This window comes from Glandiceps talaboti, chromosome 3 (genome assembly GCF_964340395.1).
Source record: "Glandiceps talaboti chromosome 3, keGlaTala1.1, whole genome shotgun sequence".
In the NCBI taxonomy this organism is placed as follows: Eukaryota; Metazoa; Hemichordata; class Enteropneusta; family Spengelidae; genus Glandiceps; species Glandiceps talaboti.
Window position 1 is genome coordinate 11,749,243 of NC_135551.1, and position 19,246 is coordinate 11,768,488.

The window sequence follows — 19,246 nt, forward strand, 5'->3', positions numbered from 1 at the left end:
TACTCAGGCGATCCCAACAAGAGATCAGAAAGCTGTTACTGTAGCCCGTACTCTGGTTAGAGACTGGTTTGCGAGATTTGGCGTCCCACAACGGATCCATAGCGACCAGGGTCGCAATTTTGAAAGCAAGGTAATACAAGAGCTGTGTCAAGTTTATGGCATGAGGAAGAGTCACACCACCTCATACCACCCAGAAGGAAACGGACAGTGTGAACGGTATAACCGTACACTTCATGATAGGCTGCGTACTCTCCCTCTGGACAAGAAACGGAAATGGCCAGAGCACTTACCAGAGATTGTCCACGCATATAATGTAACGCCACATTCATCCACTGGGTATTCCCCGCACTATCTCTTCTTTGGCCGAGAGCCTACCCTTCCAATAGATCACCTGCTTGGTACAGAGGGTTGTGAAAGCACAGAGAGCCAGATGGATGATTGGGTTTTAGAACATCAGAAGAGGTTGAAAGATGCTTTTGAGGTGGCATCACAAAACACTGAGAGAGAAGCCAAAAGGAGGCGTGACAGGAATGATGCTAAGGCAGATGAAACTGATTTGCCTGTGGGCACAACTGTATTCTGTAGGAACAGAGCCATTAGAGGCAGGAACAAGATACAGGATACATGGGACTCCGAGCCATACCGTGTAATCAATAGGTTGCACACGGGTGGTCACACTTATGTCGTTGAACCCTTTGATAAAGAACGACCAGTGAGAACTGTGCACAGACGTGAGTTGCTAGATGCTAGACACATGATTAACGAGATGGATGATGGTGTCATGGATGGCTGTAAGCAGGAAACAGTGTCCCTGAATGAACAGACGGAGGACAGCGATAGTGAAGATGACCACGATGACTTTTGCATAGACAGTAAAAGCTTGGATCACATCCTGGGCCAACCAGAGGAACAGATAGCACCCACTTGCATCTCCACAGATGTCGAAGGTGACAAACCAAGGACAGAATGTCAGGACGATACCTTGATGGCCCGTGAAGAGTCACCTCAGCCCTCCAGGACAGGTTTGCCTGAACATTCTGATGCGGCACCCAACCAATCTTCGACAGATGATTGTACACAGTTGAGGCGATCAACAAGGGTGAACGCTGGGTTACATTCAAACCCACATCACTTACCACAATCAGCAATTAGTGAGTCAAATTCTGGTGATGTTAATGCTAACACACTGCCCAAACTTGATCCACAAGTTCTAGCTAACTTAGTTCAATCACATTTATTAATGACACAATTATTAAACTCTCAGAATTGATTTTTTTGTTTAAAATGGTTGCTGGGACATCAACCAGCAAGCAGGGAAGTGTGTGAGACTGCAAATTTACTCATCCATGTGTTGAGGGCGCACTTTGGTTTGTGCATGCATCCCGGGCATGCGTATATCACTAAACTATTGGTCGCTGTGATTTCTGGCGCGCTCACTGAAAGTTTTGTTGTCAAATTATCACAGAATTGAGTGCTTATGCTACAACTTATGGAAAACCTGCATGAATCCCTGCTTGGTAAGCGTCCTTGGGTTATATTTGTAGATTTTTGTAATAGTTTTCAGCCAATTTTATGAACGTTTTTGGTTTACATTGTTAGATGCATATTTGTGTGCACGGCAGCTATGCTATTGTACTGTGTACGTGCACAGCAGTTTGCCGACGCACAGACAAGTGTTTATTGTTCAGTTATTACCGTTCATCGCCACAGTAATTTTACAACTTTGATATTTCACGTTATTGTTGACATAAATTCAAGTCTAGTACCATTTATGAAGTGACTTCCAGTCATAGCCATTCCATATGTAAAGGTATTTTCTATGGATAGTTTCATCAGCGTACGTTTAGTGAGGCCACGCCAGATGAATTTTATGTTTACACGCACATGTAGCTTGCATTTATGGCATGTTCTGTACGATTTATGGAGTGTTGTGTACAATTTTGTAAGACACTGACATTGTTGTTTATTACTTAAACAGGTGTTTTAGTGTGACAAGCACAGAGAATTGTATAGGATAACAGATTCAGGTTGCATCCTGTCAGGGTGAGTTTTGTGTATTATTAGTGAGCAATCAACAGATCTTTATATTATTGTAATGCTGTAATGGTGTAGTCATCTAGTCTATTCATTGCTCAGCATGTGATCTCTCTGATGTAACAATATATTGAATTTGTTGCTGTATTGCTTGTATTGTAATATACTGCCTAGCTGTATTATTTATACGGATATTTTCTGTACTTCCTGTACACAGGTCTTTTCTTCTACTGTGTGTACTACTGAATTTCGCCTTATTTAATGTGGACTTGGAAATAAAAGAACTTGGTATTGATGACTTCAGCTACAGTGTCTGTGTGCATCTTTATCGAACGTTACATAAAGATCACACCTAGATCACACCAGAGGAAAAAAAGTAACTGATCATCTACATTAATAAAATGTATTATAAAGTACTGTTAAGGAGGAGGGGTACAATTGTAGCTTGTAAAAGCCAAATACAACTCCCTAAATGGCCATTGATTTCCTTATTAATGTGTTTGTATTGTTACAATGTACAGCCTGACAGACGGACGAGCATACATCCAGATAGCTAGCTAGCTAGCTAGATAGATAGACAGACAGACAGAGACAGACAGACAGACAGTCAGACAGACAGACAGACAGACAGACAGACAAGATAGATAGATAGATAGATAGATAGATAGATAGATAGATAGATAGATAGATAGATAGATAGATAGATAGATAGATAGATAGATAGATAGATAGATAGATAGATAGATAGATAGATAGATAGATAGAATGAATGAATGAATGAATGAATGTATGTTCATATCTCTAACACAGCTGCTATTATACTGGTATTGCACCTATGCATAGGACTTAATTTTATACAGGACAACTCTTACCATCCCGTTTTATAGGTGGGTCATATTGAACATTTTCTGTTTCAGGTTGTTGAAGTTTTGTTTTATGGTCATCTTTATTCGTGTCTGCTTGCTCTTTTTCTTCTTCTTCTTCTTCTACATCTAAAAGAAAATATAAAGCCGTCACTAGTGTCAGAGTTTGACCAAGTGGTGATTTGAGCTAAAGTAATATGTTGACATATTTGTCATACAGAAAAAGTTTGCCTTTCTGCGGACAAGATATCTAAACAATAGCGCTAATCTATGGCATTCCAGCACAACTGTAAACCTTGTGATAATTTTAAGCAAGCGACCTATTGGTCAGAATAGCTCCGCTGTTTTTTTGTTTTGTATTTTTATTTTGGTAACGTGTAGAAATGGGCCTGTTGTTCAGCTCTTCACTTTGCAGTTTTGTTAGCAAAGTAATAAAGTGCACGTGCTTAGAGGTTTCATATAATGACTCACACACAGTCACAGTATAGAACACATTTCACACAGAAAGTTGGTAAGATATTGTACTTTTTATATTATAGTCACCATTTTACAAAAATTCTATTTTTACGAAGATAATGCAAAATCTCAGCAAAGTAATGACAGGGAAATGCACAAAAATAACAACAATGGATTTTTGAGCTTGGCTATAAACAATTCCAGTGTCTCACAGCTTTAACCATGGAAAAATTTCATGATGAATGAATTGAACTAGGGATCTAGAATAATTTTGAGGCAATTCGAATTTCTATTTCCCAACAAATATATCCAAAAACAGTTCTTGGCTAAAAATGCCCAAAATAACAATTTTAGATATAAGATGGTGGCCTTTTTCTGGCAATATACACCAGTCTATTAGCTGTGTAATAAATTAAAATTTACAGCAGGGGAGGGCGGGGGCTGGAGATAAATTAGGAGGGGCATGAAAGAAATTAAGGGTTCAAAGGTCTGAAAGGGGGACTCAAATAATTTGCTCGTAATTTGAACCAAATTAAACCTTGGGAATTGTCATTTACCGAGTACATTAAACAATTTCTCGCCACAATACATCCTAAAACCTATATTCAGTGACGAGTTTGGTGACAGCCATGTGAATATATTTGTGTGTGCCTTCCTCTGTCTGTCTGTCTGTCTGTCTAACTCCTTGGGGACGTTTTTTTAAAATTGGAACCTCCGGAGCAGTCGTTTACCTTGTAGTTTGCAAAACTATACACTTCATTTACCTACCATACATTTAAGTATGAGGCAGTCAATAGCCACGCAAATATGTGTGTCTACCAAAGTTTCTCTGAATAAGTAAATTAAAGTGTAGTTAATATGCAGTTGTATATTATAATAATGTATTGACTGAAGTACAATTCGGGTATGAAGACACTCTATGGCTTTCAAATAATGTGTATAATTTAATATTTGATGCCATTAAATGCTAGTCTCGCTGTCAAGACTCGTGACTATCGTCCCTAATCTGTTCATATATGCCGACCGGCGCAGCCGCGAGAAGAGAGGGACTTGTCCCGAGTCTGGCTGGAAGCGTTTGGAAAGGAATGTGATGTCGTCATTATGTGGGTTGGCCAAAGTATGCAAATGACATCTCAACGTAGTGCGATCATAACAAAGACACGTGTTGTCGCCAACGCACAGTTGTGGTTTGTTGTCCTGAAGGCTATGATGTCTTCGTTAACAAAAACACCACCGGTTAAAGTATATGGTGACCACATAAAATGTGGCCGACTCTTATCGCCATCACGTCGACTAGGGAATAGGCCCAAAGGACTCATTTTCGACAATGCTGCAGATGTGGTGAATCCAGTTCCAAGTTCACAAATATTTCAGTATGATGCTTGTGAATACAGTGCTAACGTTGCCGTCTTTTGCGTACCTACTACTACTGTCAGCTCGTCACCGGTGGAAAAAGTAAGTTGATATTTCCATTTACATTTTTAATGAAAGAACATATCGTGTTATTATTTGTGACTGTGAATGTACATGTTTTATTTCTCTTTTTTGCCATGGTCGAGCGTGATGTGTTGAAGGTGCTCTGCCGTGTCCATAAATTATGATTATGAACCTGTGCAGTAATTTTCCAGGTAGACACAACAATGGCAACAACAATTGCAACATTAGTGTAGCGTCTTTTACTTGATTGCGACAGGGGTACATTTTATGTATCAAAATAAAAGCAATCGACTCTGCTGGAAAGCAAAACATACAATTGGACTATGCATTGGAAAAAAAAACCATCACATTGTAGATGTTTTATGAAGCTAACTTGCTTCTTTATATAGTAAAACACTGTTTTCAAAGCATTGTAATATATTTTCCGTCGTTTCACTTAGATCATGTCTCCACACCCATGGGGAACTGGGGTAAATTGATCAGGGAACACCGGTAAATGTTACCTGCCTAATATCGGCCTCGAAAAACACTGTAAGAAATCACCTAGACAAATATAGAAAAGGGGTGAAATCAAAACTGAATGAGTACTATGTGAACTCAACTAGAGCTATTTTTACATCCTCGTCCAATTATATTATATTACAGTTTTTTCGTATTTTTGTTTCCACAGATTGGTGAACATGTATTACCAGAAGCTGAAAAGACCAAAATCATTGACATGTTACACAGCAATGAAGTCATAGTCAAGAATTTGGCAGACGTGATTAGATGTGGACCTGGGTTGTTGACCTTCGCCAAAGTGCATCAAGCATGTAAGAGTTACATTCATAATACACTACAGTGTAGGCCTCTTACAATTCCGGGAACATGATGTCATGTAGGCTACCACATCATGTCAAAACACACTCCAATGCATGCAGATCACAGTAATAGCACATGAATTTACGAATGTAGAAAGTGACAGAACAGTGATGTGCAACATGACGAACCAGACGATATACGATCATTTGCGTTGGTGCATTGCCGCCGTCAATACTATATAGATAACACATCGAAATGTATGTACAAGATACACATGATATACTGCATGTAAACTCTATCATCCTGAATATTGCATTATATTATATCATGCTACTATGCGCCATTCTGATTGGATAATAACTGTGGTAAAATCCCATTTTACCACGGTTGGCAGTGGTAAAATGGGCCCCTAAACTAGCATATGAATAGTACTCACAAAAATGAAGCTAGTGTTCGTTCTTATACCAATAAGTTAACACTTCCTCAGAGTAAAGGTATGTCAGGTATCCTGTCCAATAGTTTGGGTTATAGTAGTCCAAATAATTCCACTGATGACCTTGCGATCGAAAGTAACGATCGATCAGTGGCTTCAACATCACTGGCCATGGCTGATAAGGTACAAGTTCTCCCATGCAACGAGCCGTCAGCGCTAGCGTCCTGCTCTCGTTGAATCAAGCAACACCAATTTAACTTTTAACCATCAGTCAAGTGCGTCAGGATTGTTTCAAAACTGTACATTTTCAGGTTCAGTCAATGTCCAATTTGTTAACCATTAAATTAAAGTAGACTGTGTAACATCGCGTCTCTGATTTACTGTCTCGAGCTTTCTCCGATTCCACTGATTCAACGCCGAGACATCTATTTTTAGCAGTGTACAAGATTGTATTGTTCTTATGTAAATATCCAAACAAAATTGTTACTTTCTTTGACCCCTTGCCCCGTTTTCTTCGTTGCTAGTTTTCAACGCGTTTTCGTTATGCATTATATGATGTAAATAAATTAATTTATCAATGTAATGCAATGTAGTGTATGGTTTGTTCATGCAGTGTTTGTTTGGGCGACATGAACGTATCCACTCATCCAAATATGCTCGTTCCCGACGATCTATTACCGACGATCTTTTTCTGTACGTGCGAATTCGCCTTTTCAGGCATATAAATAACCACAGAATCACATTTAGAAGAAATAGACACATATTTTGATATAATATAATAGCAATAACCCCCTCCGAAGGCGGGTATACACTCGAATTTGGTACAATTCGCTCCATATAGCACTCGCCATTCGGCTCGTGCTATATGTCGCGAATTGTACCAAAAGCAAAATCTCGTGTATACCCGCCTTCGGAGGGGGTTATTGCTTAATTTTAGTATGACGATCTGTTTCCATTTACAACAAAGTCAACCTCCACGAATAGAAGTGAAGAAGCCAAAGCTAACATTTGGTCAATTTGTATTGCTAGTAAGCTTATGTAACAAATTTTTTTCGCGGTCGCTCAAACATTCCTTTTTCGATGTGCCACTTTGCTTAGAAAGCACTGGAGTGAATTGAAAAGTGAAAGATAGAATTGCAGTGGCCCTTTCAGATGTACATTATTGATGTACAATGCACACCATTGATTTCACATCCTGAACACACGCAGTCCTTCCCCCTGTTTTCTCTTACGTAAATACTAGTAAATGATACATGCTACTTACAGCTGATTTTTGTTTCAAAAGTAACACTGTAAGGAAATGGTCGCATGTTATTTTCAATCGTCGATCGTGCATAAAAAATGTTTCAGATCAGGAAACGATACTGTACAATATAGTAACTTACCACTTCGCCACACAGTGAACTTCGTCAACGAATACGCCACAAACCATGTCCCTATAAGGTTGTGTCTGCAACAGTTGTCTAATACCTTTGTTTTTGTAGCAGTGATTCTGGGCTCGCAAGGATGAGCTCACATTCACCGTTGTGTTAAGCGTCACTTCTTCATTTCAGCCAGCCGAGTCTCGGCGAGATACACGGCACCGATTTGCCTCTCTTGTAGCGATTTCACTTGGTCGGTCATCAGTGCTCCCAACGGTGATACAACTATCGCTACAGACTTGCCAACTGTTCTGTTGTAGTAGGATTCATGACAAAACGGTGCAATCTGATAAATGATGGACTTCCCATACACCATCGGTAAATTCACGAAGACATCCTGCCCCTCCAAAAACGCTGCAATCGATCGCCTCTACTTGTTTCGGCTTCAATTCTGTGAGCGTCATTTGCTGCATACCATATTCAATCGCGAGGTGGGTTTTCTCGGTAACTTTTTCCATGTTCATGTGTTGTGTGTGTTACTTGCCTGTTGCAATTCTGTGTTTATGGTATTATGAGGCAGCTTGTTTTCTTCCTCATGACATTACGCAATGAACAATGAGTGACGCTGTCATTCATTGAAGTAAATAAATCCTCAACACATGATTAGTCGCTATTTATAACTGACTCCTCCTGGATATAGAATATTCAGTAGCTAGTATGTTTGAACAATCTGTCGATTCGCTAGTTTCATTGGCGGGTATTTTTATCCAAACGCTTCCAGCCAGACTCGGGACTAGTCCCTCTCTTCTCGCGGCTGCGCCGCTCGGTATACATAAAGTTTTATAAACAGATTAGGGACGATAGTCACGAGTCTGGTAGCCTCCTACATATCCTTATTTATTTAATAGATTGCTTACTGTGAGAGGGGGATAGCCCCACCTATACCTTACCCACTAGATATCATGGGGATGATGTTTCTGCTCGGAATCAAGATTGAAAGATAAAACCCTGCTGACTGAGTATCTCCACATACAGTCTAATGTTAGACCTTTTTGGCAAAGCCCACCTGTATTTGTAAAGAAATCTTTCATTATAATAATGGTTTATTGCTTCTTAAGGCCTCCAGCCCATATCGCAAAAGATTTACAGTACTAGATTACAAAATCTGACGGAAGTGTACAGAAAACAAATTAGCAAAATTCCTTTCTTAAAACATCTGCTCTGTATACATACGCAGCTAGGTTTAGAATTACTGGACCTTTGTTTGACGACATAAGTGAATAAAACTTTTCAATAGTAGGATTTACATATGACCATTCTGGTAAGTACTTTTGTCTGAGATTTTGGTACAGGGGACAAACTAAAGTAAAATGGTATTCATCTTCAATATTTGTTGACATACATATTTTACAAGTGCGATCTTCGAGATCAATACCCAAAGCACGGCCCTTTTCCACAGCCAGTTCGAGACCAGAACTTCTAAGGCAAGCCAATGCTCGTCTGAATTTAGTTTCCATTTTTAACAAAATATAATCTTCTGACTGGAACAAAAATTTAAAATTTCTATATAAACGTAGTTTGTCCTTAGAACACACCTCTGCCCACCAGTCCTGCTTAAAAATATCCACTGTTCTGGTCAAGAAGTGGCATAGGAAGATATCAAAGTCACCAGGGCCTTGCCAATACCAAACCTCTCCAAAACCATATTCAAATAAAAGACATCTGACCTGTGTTGCCCACGATACCTTGTTATTTCTATCGAGTTCAATAGCAAGATTATAACTCTGCTTTGCTACTCTATTTGGTGGCATTTGTAAAAGTTTATACCAATATGACAAAACTTTTTTGAATGTATGAATAGCAATTGGAAATCTGCCACAGTCCCCCAGTACACATACGTCAGGTGTTGACGACTTTACACCTAAAAACATTTTACAATACTTTAGCTGTACTCTTTCTGCAACCTGGAACTTAGCATAACCCCAAATTTCTGCCCTGTAAGTCAAAACTGGCAAGACCATAGAGTCAAAAAGTTTAAAATATTCTTTGTAAGGTAAACTACCTGTATTTTTGACAATACGAAAAATTATTCCCATGGCCTTTCTGGCTTGATCCGCTAGAGTTTCTACTGCTTTGCTCCACTGGTTTCTGCTTGATAACATTAAACCTAAATATTTGTAATAACTGACAGTTTTCATTTTTTCACCTCTGAAGAACCACTTTTCAGATTTTTTCAGAATACCCCCTCTACGAAATACAATAATTTGAGATTTGCTCATATTTACAGATAAGTTCCATTTCTGACAGAAAGATTCAAGAACAGACAGCAATCTTTGCAATCCAATGGGAGTGTCACCAAAAATGGTTACGTCATCCGCATAAAGGAGTGAAAACAAATCATAAAACTCTTGCGTAATCTGGATTCCTCGGTTACCTGAGTTTGCTAGCATAGTGTTGAGTTCATTTATAAATAGGGTAAACAGAAACGGGCTCAGCATACATCCTTGCCGCACTCCAACAGAACAATGAAAATAATCTGTCAGTCCCTGTTTATCTCTCACGCAAGATTTAACTTCACTATACATGGCTTTCAAAATTCTGAACATTTTACCAGTAATGCCTTCCATACATAGCCTGTACAATAACATGTTGTGATTTACCGAGTCAAAAGCTTTACTAAAGTCGACAAAAACACAATAAAAGCGACCTTTAGATTTACACAGGTATTTTTGAATTATAACGTGTAACGCAAAAATATTGTCTACTGTACTAAAGCCGCTTCTAAAACCGGCTTGACAATCAGTAATACAACCAATGGCATCTGCCCAATTTACTAATCTTTGATTAAGGATAGAAGTAAAGATTTTCCCAAGTGAACTAAGGAGAGTAATACCTCTGTAATTATTTGTGTCTTGAATATTTCCCTTCTTATGTAGAGGGACAATTATGCCCTTACTCCATTCCTTTGGGAACTCCCCAATATCAAAAATAGCATTAAAAACAAAGTTTAGAAGATGAATAACACTGGCTTTGGAGGACATGTAAAACTCATTGCAAATACCGTCTGGTCCTGGGGATTTACCAGGTTTAAGTTTACTAAGTGTCGACATTATTTCAACATCTGTGATTGGGCTATTCAAAATTTCATCGATATCTCTATCCTCAGGTACAGCTGTTGAATCGAAATTATTCAAAAAGTCTTCCACAGTAATTTCAAACCTGGTTTTGTGTAAAACAGGATTATGGAGAGCTTGAAAGTGGTTAATCCATTCATCTGAGGATATTACGGCACTACACCGACTACCTCTCTTAAAATATCTCACTAATGACCAAATATCGTTTTGCGAGCCAGGCTTACAAAGGGAGTTCAGAAGACTCTTGTGAAAGTTACATTTGCTTTCTCTACATAGACCCTTGAAAACCGACTTGAGTTCCTTATACTTGCTTAGACTTTCAAAATTATTTGATTTCCTAAACTTACGCAGGGCTTTATACATATCACTCTTTGCTCTCTTACAATCGTAGTTGAACCATTTTGGTTGCATATTCCTGTGCTCTACGCGTGTACTAGATCTGCTTGTTTCCCTTTTGTACTCTGCTGCAGCCCAATTCAAAACTTCGTACACTTTACTAACCAACCCGTTTATATCATCCCTTTCCAAATCTACCACTTGACTGATGCGAGTCACACCCTCTTCTGAGATGATGTTTTCGTTGAAAACATTAGAAATATTCTTATCCCAGACCAAGTAAGAGTAATTTGCATATGAAAAGGAATCCCCTGTTGATTCTCGATGGCAATTTATATTTACTGAGCATGACAATGGAAAATGATCAGACTCGTGTCTTTCCTCGATATCAAATTGCGGTATAGATTCAAAAAGGGCAGTTGAAGCAATGATATAGTCGACAACACTAGTCCCCCTATTTGCTATACACGTAAAGTCACCTAAGGTGTCATTTCCCCATCTACCGTTTAGAAAGTGAATTGAGTGGTCACGACATAATTCAAGAAGTCTTCTCCCAAATCTATTTGTAACTAAATCTTTTGATTTCCTATTTATGTTGAATGTATCAACCTCATAGCTGTCAGGTGTGAGTGGCATATAACTAATGCAATCATCTATGATATAGTCATAATCTTGCGCAGTTCTTGCGTTAAAATCACCCATTAACAGCCAGTTGCAGTCTGAATGTTTAGAATTTAAGTCTAAAATCTGACGGTCTAATAGTTCTACCCCATTACTTTCACCAAAATAACGATTTGAACCTTCTGGGGGAATGTAAATACATCCCAAAATTACATCTCTCGAAAGACCAAATACTGTATGGTTTGAAATCTTTCATTGTTATGTATGGACGCTGAAGTTGACCCGCTGTTAGTTTAATGTAGTGTATCATACAGTGCTGTACATCTCTGAAGTTGAAGTGGGGAGGGGGGTGCTGTATAATTACACATTAAAATATATGTAGCCGGGATCGGGGGCCTACGAAAATTCTCGGGTTCATTTTAGGGTGCCAAGAAATTTTTTGAGAGTACAAAGGTGGGTGGGGAGGGGGGGGGGTTGCGAAATTGTTGACCAAAATAATAAACTTGTGTATCTGTCATTATCTATGCAATACACACCTTTAATTGCTGTTGTCATACATGGGTGTGGTCATTTCGCTAGGCATATATATTTTGTCTTGTATCATGTTCCAACTAGAAACTAAAGGCAACTTTTCCCACCAAATATCAAAATAATCTTCTCAATGGCTTTTGACTTCAAGTCATCCATAGACAGACACAGACACAGACACTGACACAGACACAGACACAGACACACACATGGGCACGTACTCTATCATGTCTACAGCATGACTGAACCTTGAATTGCAGTTCAAGTGGAATGACTTTAAAAAGTGTGCTACTGTGGAGAGATCAATCATGATGCCATTATCAAGTACTTCTGAGTTAATGCATTTTATTTTTAATCTATGTTTTGTTAAAAGTGTAATTGTCAAATAAATCTAATATTGAAATCCAACTCACTACTAGAGACATATATAACTTGACCTTGTGAATAAAGACTTTCCATAAACAATGTGACATACCATGATCTCCTTGTTCAGCTGGCCCAGAGTCAGATCTTAGTGCTGTACACCAATCAAATAGCTCACTGTGTGATTCAGCAATATCACCATGCATGGCTGATTTATGTAACTCATCTTTGAGTTTCATGGCCTTCTTCAGGGCAACTGGATATTGTTTCAAAGTTGTCATGATAGCAGCTTCCCATCTTTCACTTACAGTTTCGTCATTGTCATTTATTCCAAATTCACAGACAGCAGGACTTTGAGCAAATTCTGGACAAGTATCCTTCAGAAAGTCAGCAAGACCAGTATGTTGAGACACAACAACTGGAATACCAGCAGCACAGGCAGCCAGGCCTATCATTCCAAATGGATCTCTTTTCTTTGCATATAGTAGTAGGTGACACTGTTTCAAGTCCGTACAGATTTGGTCAACATTTCCATTTGGATACAGTACAATGTCCAAGCACCCAGACTTTGACTTCTCGTCAAAATGAATTCTACATTCCTTACATATTTCATTTGGAACACCTCGAAATTTCCAGCTTGGTCGTTTTGAGTCATATTTGTAGAAGTTAGCTACTCTGCCCATTGTGTATGCTGCAGTGTCGAACTCTTCCAGACCCTGAATATCTTGTATACGATGTATGGATAATATTTCCATTTTTGAGCAGTTTGATTCGGCCAGTTGCATGCTTTCAAACCTGCTGTTTGGCCATGGTAAGTACTTGAAATGGGGCTTGCTAGTTGGTAGGGCACGTAGTTTATTCTGAACATGTCTATATACCCTTGGTCCTACAGACACAACAGCTGATGCCATCCTTGCATCTTCCAGGACTGCCTTTTCTCTCTTCTCCATTTGAACCGAACTCAATGGAAGGTCTTCAGGAATCATGTATACAAATGGCATGAACTTAGCGCCTTCAAAGAGTTGTTGCTGAATACATCTGGCTTCATTTGTAGTGGACAATTCAAATGATGAGTGACCAACAATGAGATTAAAGTTAGCAATGTCCCGTAATTGAGGGTAATATGTTCTGTGCCGTAGATACCACTTCAAATTGGGTGTCTCGTCCTCAATGTAGGAGCTACATGTAGGGTTTGGTAACACAAGTTCTACATTGTTTGTCTGTGCATCTTTCTTTTCTTCATCTGAAGCTTTCAGAGCTGCCAAGTACACTTTGACTCCTCTCTTGGCATGGTAGATGCAAACGTCTCTTTGGATCATTGACAGTGAAATGTCATGGCTGTTTGGCCACCATGATGTTCCTACCATCAACATTCGTGTCATTTTGCTGCAAAATGATAAGAAATAGACATTGTTATATCTAAACAAACAACATAGTTTAATGATGGTGGGTGTTTAGGGTTTTTTACAATTATTTTTGTTTACAGAAATAACATCCATGATATTGTATTAAACACAAAAAACTTACAATATGATGAAATTAAAAACAAAACACTTAAACGTCTTAGTACATATTGTTTTCACAGGATCGGAGCATTGGGATACAATGCACACCCAAAGAAATGTTTTGGGATACACCCCAAAGAAATACTGCCAGTACCTAGGTTTATCAAAGTTGGAGTGTTCTCAGCTCGTTTATTTGCAGGATCAAGATGACTCACGCTGTTGCCATGTCAACATCGACACCTGTTGCTGTGGATCACACTCCGATAACCAAGCCACAAACGTCCACTTCCGCTATCACAAACTCGTCAAATTCAACACCTGATGCGAGTGCCAGGTTGCGACATACTAGAACGGCTGATGGGGGTGAACTGTAGATTTTTATCATTTCTTTTGGAAATAAATTTCTGATTTAGTTGTTTCACGACGTGAAGTAGTCACTCTTCTTTTTAAGAAGGGAAATGAAAGTGATCTAAATAACTGGCGACCAGTTTCGTTCAGTTACTAAACACTGATTACAAAAGAGCAACGAAAGCAATTTTTATTCGTTTGAAACACGTTCTTCCGGTTCTTATCCACAGTGATCAAACAGATTATTATATGAAGGGGTGATTTATAGGTGAAAATGTCAGACTTATTGCAGACATATACCACTATTTTGAAAAGCAAAAACAAAGTGGGGCGGCTATTATGAAAAGGCTTTTGACAATGTAAATTTTGAGTACATGTATTACAACGTTTTAACTTTGGACCGTCATTTCGGAACTGGGTGAATGCGTTGTACACGGATATTCAAAGTTGCATAGTTTATAATGGATCTAGTTCTTGTACACTGAAACACGGTGTCAGGCAAGGCTGTGCATTATCAGTACAGTTACCTTTATTGGCGATAGACATATTTATTTCCAATTAAGATATCTTAATATCACCTGAGTTTGAGGCCTGTTTTTTATTTATCTATACCTTGCAGTCAGTTCAGCCCATGCTTACAGGCCTCATGTTTAAAATTTGAAAGGCAGACCTGTTATTATCTTAGGAATAGTTACAGCTGAATAAAAAGTTACCTCCAACAGCTTTTCCACACGTGATCAACAGATCACGTGTGGAAAAGCTGTTGTACAATAATGAATTTTATTTTGTTTTGTTTTATTCTTAATATCTAGTTGCCATTTTTGCAGTAATATTGTTAGGGCGTTAATAGCATTCTGGAGGTCTGTATTGAATTCTGAAAGTAAAATTAGGTCGTCACCATATAATATGATACTCTGGAATATTGGTATTCAAAAGTACCGGAGGTTGAATTTTTAGTTATTTGAGGTGGATGTTTATGTATAAATTAAAATGTAAGTCCTTTAGTCCATTAGTTCATCTCCTTGCCTTATACCTCTTCTCACCCAGGCATGACTGTCGTCAATCCATTACTTAGGCTGGGGTCAGAACTTACGTCAGAGGGGGCCTTTGGAGAAATTGTCGGGGCCATGAAAATAATTGAGGGTCCATATTCAGAAAGCCCCCCCCCCCCCCCCCCCGAAATATTTTGCTCATGATTTGACTTGTTTAAACATTCAAACCTCAAGAAGTCATTTACTGTGAAGTTTACAAAATTGTACACTTCATTTAACTACCATACGTTTAATTATGATGCAGTCATTAGTCATGCAAATGTGTGTCTGTCTGATATAATATCTCTGAATAGGCGAGTTAAAGTGTAGGTAATATAGCCATACAGTTGTACAATAATGTATTGACTCAAATAGGAATGGGGGTATTGAAAACAAATTTCAAGTACTCTATGGCTTTCGATTATGAGTATGGTTTGGAATTTTATGCCATTTTTCTAAATGCTTACTGTGTAAGACACCCCCTCCACACCATCATCACTAGCTGCCATAGGGGATGTTGTTTCTTCACAGAATCAAGATTGAAAGATAAAACCCAGCTGAATAAGTATCTCAAAGTACATCCCAATGTGAGACGTTTTTCGCAATGCCCACATTTAATTGTAAAGAAATACCTCATTGTTATGTATGGACGCTAAAGTTGATTTCCACAGTTAGTTTAATGTGGTGTACCATACTGTACATCTCTTAAGTGGAGGGATGGGGTTATAATTACACATCACATTAAAATATGCGCAGCCGAGAAATGGGGCCTACGAAAACATTTGATTCATTTTGTTTTGTTTGCGAAGTTCATTTTGAGTGCGAAGGGGGCTGCAAAATTTTGTTTGACCAAACTAATTTCTCCCCTGGTCCCCCACCTGCCGTAAATTCTGAGTACCACTTTCACGATAGGCCTTGATGTTATGACTGTTTCAGCATGTTGGCAACACTATTTTGTCTGGTATTGCTTGACGTGTTTCAACACGCTCGCAGATCGGCGAGATATCACTACATACTTGTACAGTTTTCGCCTAAGCTGTCGCATTTTTCGCGTTCGCTTCGCTTCGCCTTCGCAGTCGCATCGCCTCATTATCGCTTCAATCAATTCGCTTCGTAACTTGGAATCGCTTCATGACGTCTTTGTCATTTTAGGTCAACCGTAGATCCCTATCGTGTATAAATCAACAATCGTGTGACTTGACTAAAAACAGCGGTGTCAAATATGTTTGTATCTTTCTGTCTTACTGAAATAACTGATGAGTTTTATTTCTCACTGTTATTATATTTCTTCTTTTATTAGTGTCTAATTTATAGTATGCTAAAAAGTACAAACTCACAAGTAGAACGCACCCCCCCCCCCCAACACACTTACACAACCCATAGTGAAATACCATACTGCAAATAGTTGGGTGGCTAGGACCGAGAAGAATGGATTAAAACACCAAATTCTTTCTGCGTTAATTTATGTTAGTACCGATAATAATAGGCCTCGCGTCTCACAAGCAAGTGGGGTATTTAGTAAATACGTTGACGATTTCAAAGTATGAGATATAATTTGGTATTTTGTAGCTATGTTGATATAACATTTCACAACCTTACCGAAAGACTCCTATATCACCCTTAATTAGTCTACAGGTGTGGCAAACCGTGATATTTATCCGAACTTGGTCATGCTAGTCAGTGGCAACGATTCGATGCATTTTGGGTATAGTTGTTACACAGTGAACAATGACTGTTGAACTCATCAACTCAAGCTCTAGTTTGTTACTTGATAACAAACTAAAAGAACACACGCACACCAGCACGTCTCTATGCACTAGTAATAAACAAGTGGACCGTGTGGTTACAGGGGCCTGGTGTTCATATCCCAGTCTCAAGCTTTTTCCCCCTACCTCTTACTGTCAAGATGCTATCAAACTGTATTTCAAAAATATTTCAACCCTATGTGGTTGCTTTTTACATGTTGGTGCTGTCTTGTAAAGCTTGGAAATTATTGTCTGAAAGGGCCTGAATAGTCTCAAATTGACTTTTCAGAGTACAACACCTACAGGGCTTCTAAGGGTAGACTCCCTAGGACACCCCATAAGAGATGTACATATTCCCTTCTCAAGCTTTCCCCCTAGATTTCAGTGACAGTGACACTGCCTTAGTAGAATGTAAAGCATCACTGAGTCAGAAATTTAAGATGAAGGATATGGGTGTTCTATCATGGTTCCTTGCAATTGAATTTGATTGTTGTAAGGATAGTATAACCATGAAGCAGACAAAATGTGTTGATGATATGTTACATAGATTTAATATGAATGATTGTAAGCCTAAATGCACACCATGTGATCCAGGTGCCTGTAAAGCTATGAATGAACCATCACCCGAGTTGGTAGATGGCAAGTTGTATAGAGAATAGTTGGTAGCTTAATTTATTTGATGACTGCTACTAGACCAGATATTTCTTTCATTGTTACCAAGTTATCTCAGTTTATGACTAAGCCTACAGAAATGCATTTGAGTATGGCTAAACATGTATTAAGGTATCTAAAGGGTACTAAACACTTTGGTTTGAAGTATAGTATATCAGACCATGAACCAAGTTTACTTGGCTACTGTGATTCTGACTGGGCTGGTTCAGACGACAGAAAGAGTATCTCAGGTCACGGATTCTCATTGAGTAAAAGTGGCCCACTTATCTCATGGAAAAGTCGTAAGCAACAGTGTATATATTGCATTAGCCAGTGCTGTTCAAGAAGCAAAATTCTTGAAACAATTGTTTTCTGACATGTATGGGCAGATAAACAAAACGCCTGAATTGTTTGTTGATAATCAGAGTGCCATAGCACTAGCTAAGAATCCAGTATGGCATAAACGGTCAAAACATATTGACATCAAATATCACTTCCTGAGATGTGAAGTTAAGAATGATAATGTTGTACTGACTTATGTTGAAAGCAGTAGTAACATTGCTGATGTGTTTACGAAGCCAGTTTCAAGGGCTAAGTTGAATGTCTTAAATTTGGACACAAGTTGAGTTTAAGAGGGGGTGTTACAGTAAACTTAACTTGTGAACTTAATTTGTAGTATGATTGGTATGTAAGCATAATGTATTTGCATATTTATTATGTACTACAATCCTTAGCGCATCTTCACATGTGCTTTCCATTGTTGAGGAATAAAAGGAGCTATCCATTGAATATACTATCGCCTCGATTCATATATTTTATCCTTGTACTTATACAAGATGGCAACAATAATGTTTGTAGCACACCATACACAGTTAATGAGTTATGATGATGGTAAAATGGAGAGGGGGAGTTATGAAAAAAATTTGTGTCAAGGAGGGGGCAGTTACGAAAAAATTAAAGCCAGGTAGGTGGGGTCACTCAAATTTTGTGGATTCTCGAAGTAATTTCTCCAACTCCCCCCACCACCCCCCACCCCCCACCCCCCACCCCCCATCATACATAATGACGGCTCTCTAATCTGAGCCATGGAGGTATAAGGGACCGGTCAGTTTCTTCGGCCTGGGGGGACTGGTGGATTGGGAGGGGGGTCACCCTGTTTTTGAAATTGGCAGTAGGGGGAGTCATGCTGTTTTCAAAATTGTGGATAGGGGGGGGGGGTCATTGTGTTTTGGATTGTGATAGAAGAAAAATATCCTTTTTCTACAATGGCATATAGCAAGTTGTCTGAAATGTGGTACAGTGTTCTCCCTGAACAAGGTAACAGGGGTGCCGCACCCTCTTGTAAGTTCTTGGCGCCCCCTTGTAAGTTTTGACGGAAAAAAAATGAATTGAATATTTTTTTTAACAAACGGGGCAAAACGATTTACTTCTCTCGCGGTTTCGCTACGATCTCATGGTCGCCATTTTGGAAAGTCAAATATCTCGGTAAATGCGTGAATGTGATTCGCACGAAGTTTGACAAACTTCGTGCGAATCACATTCACGCATACTTTCATCAAACTTGTCATTCATTCTATAGCTTTCAAACAGTCAACATGT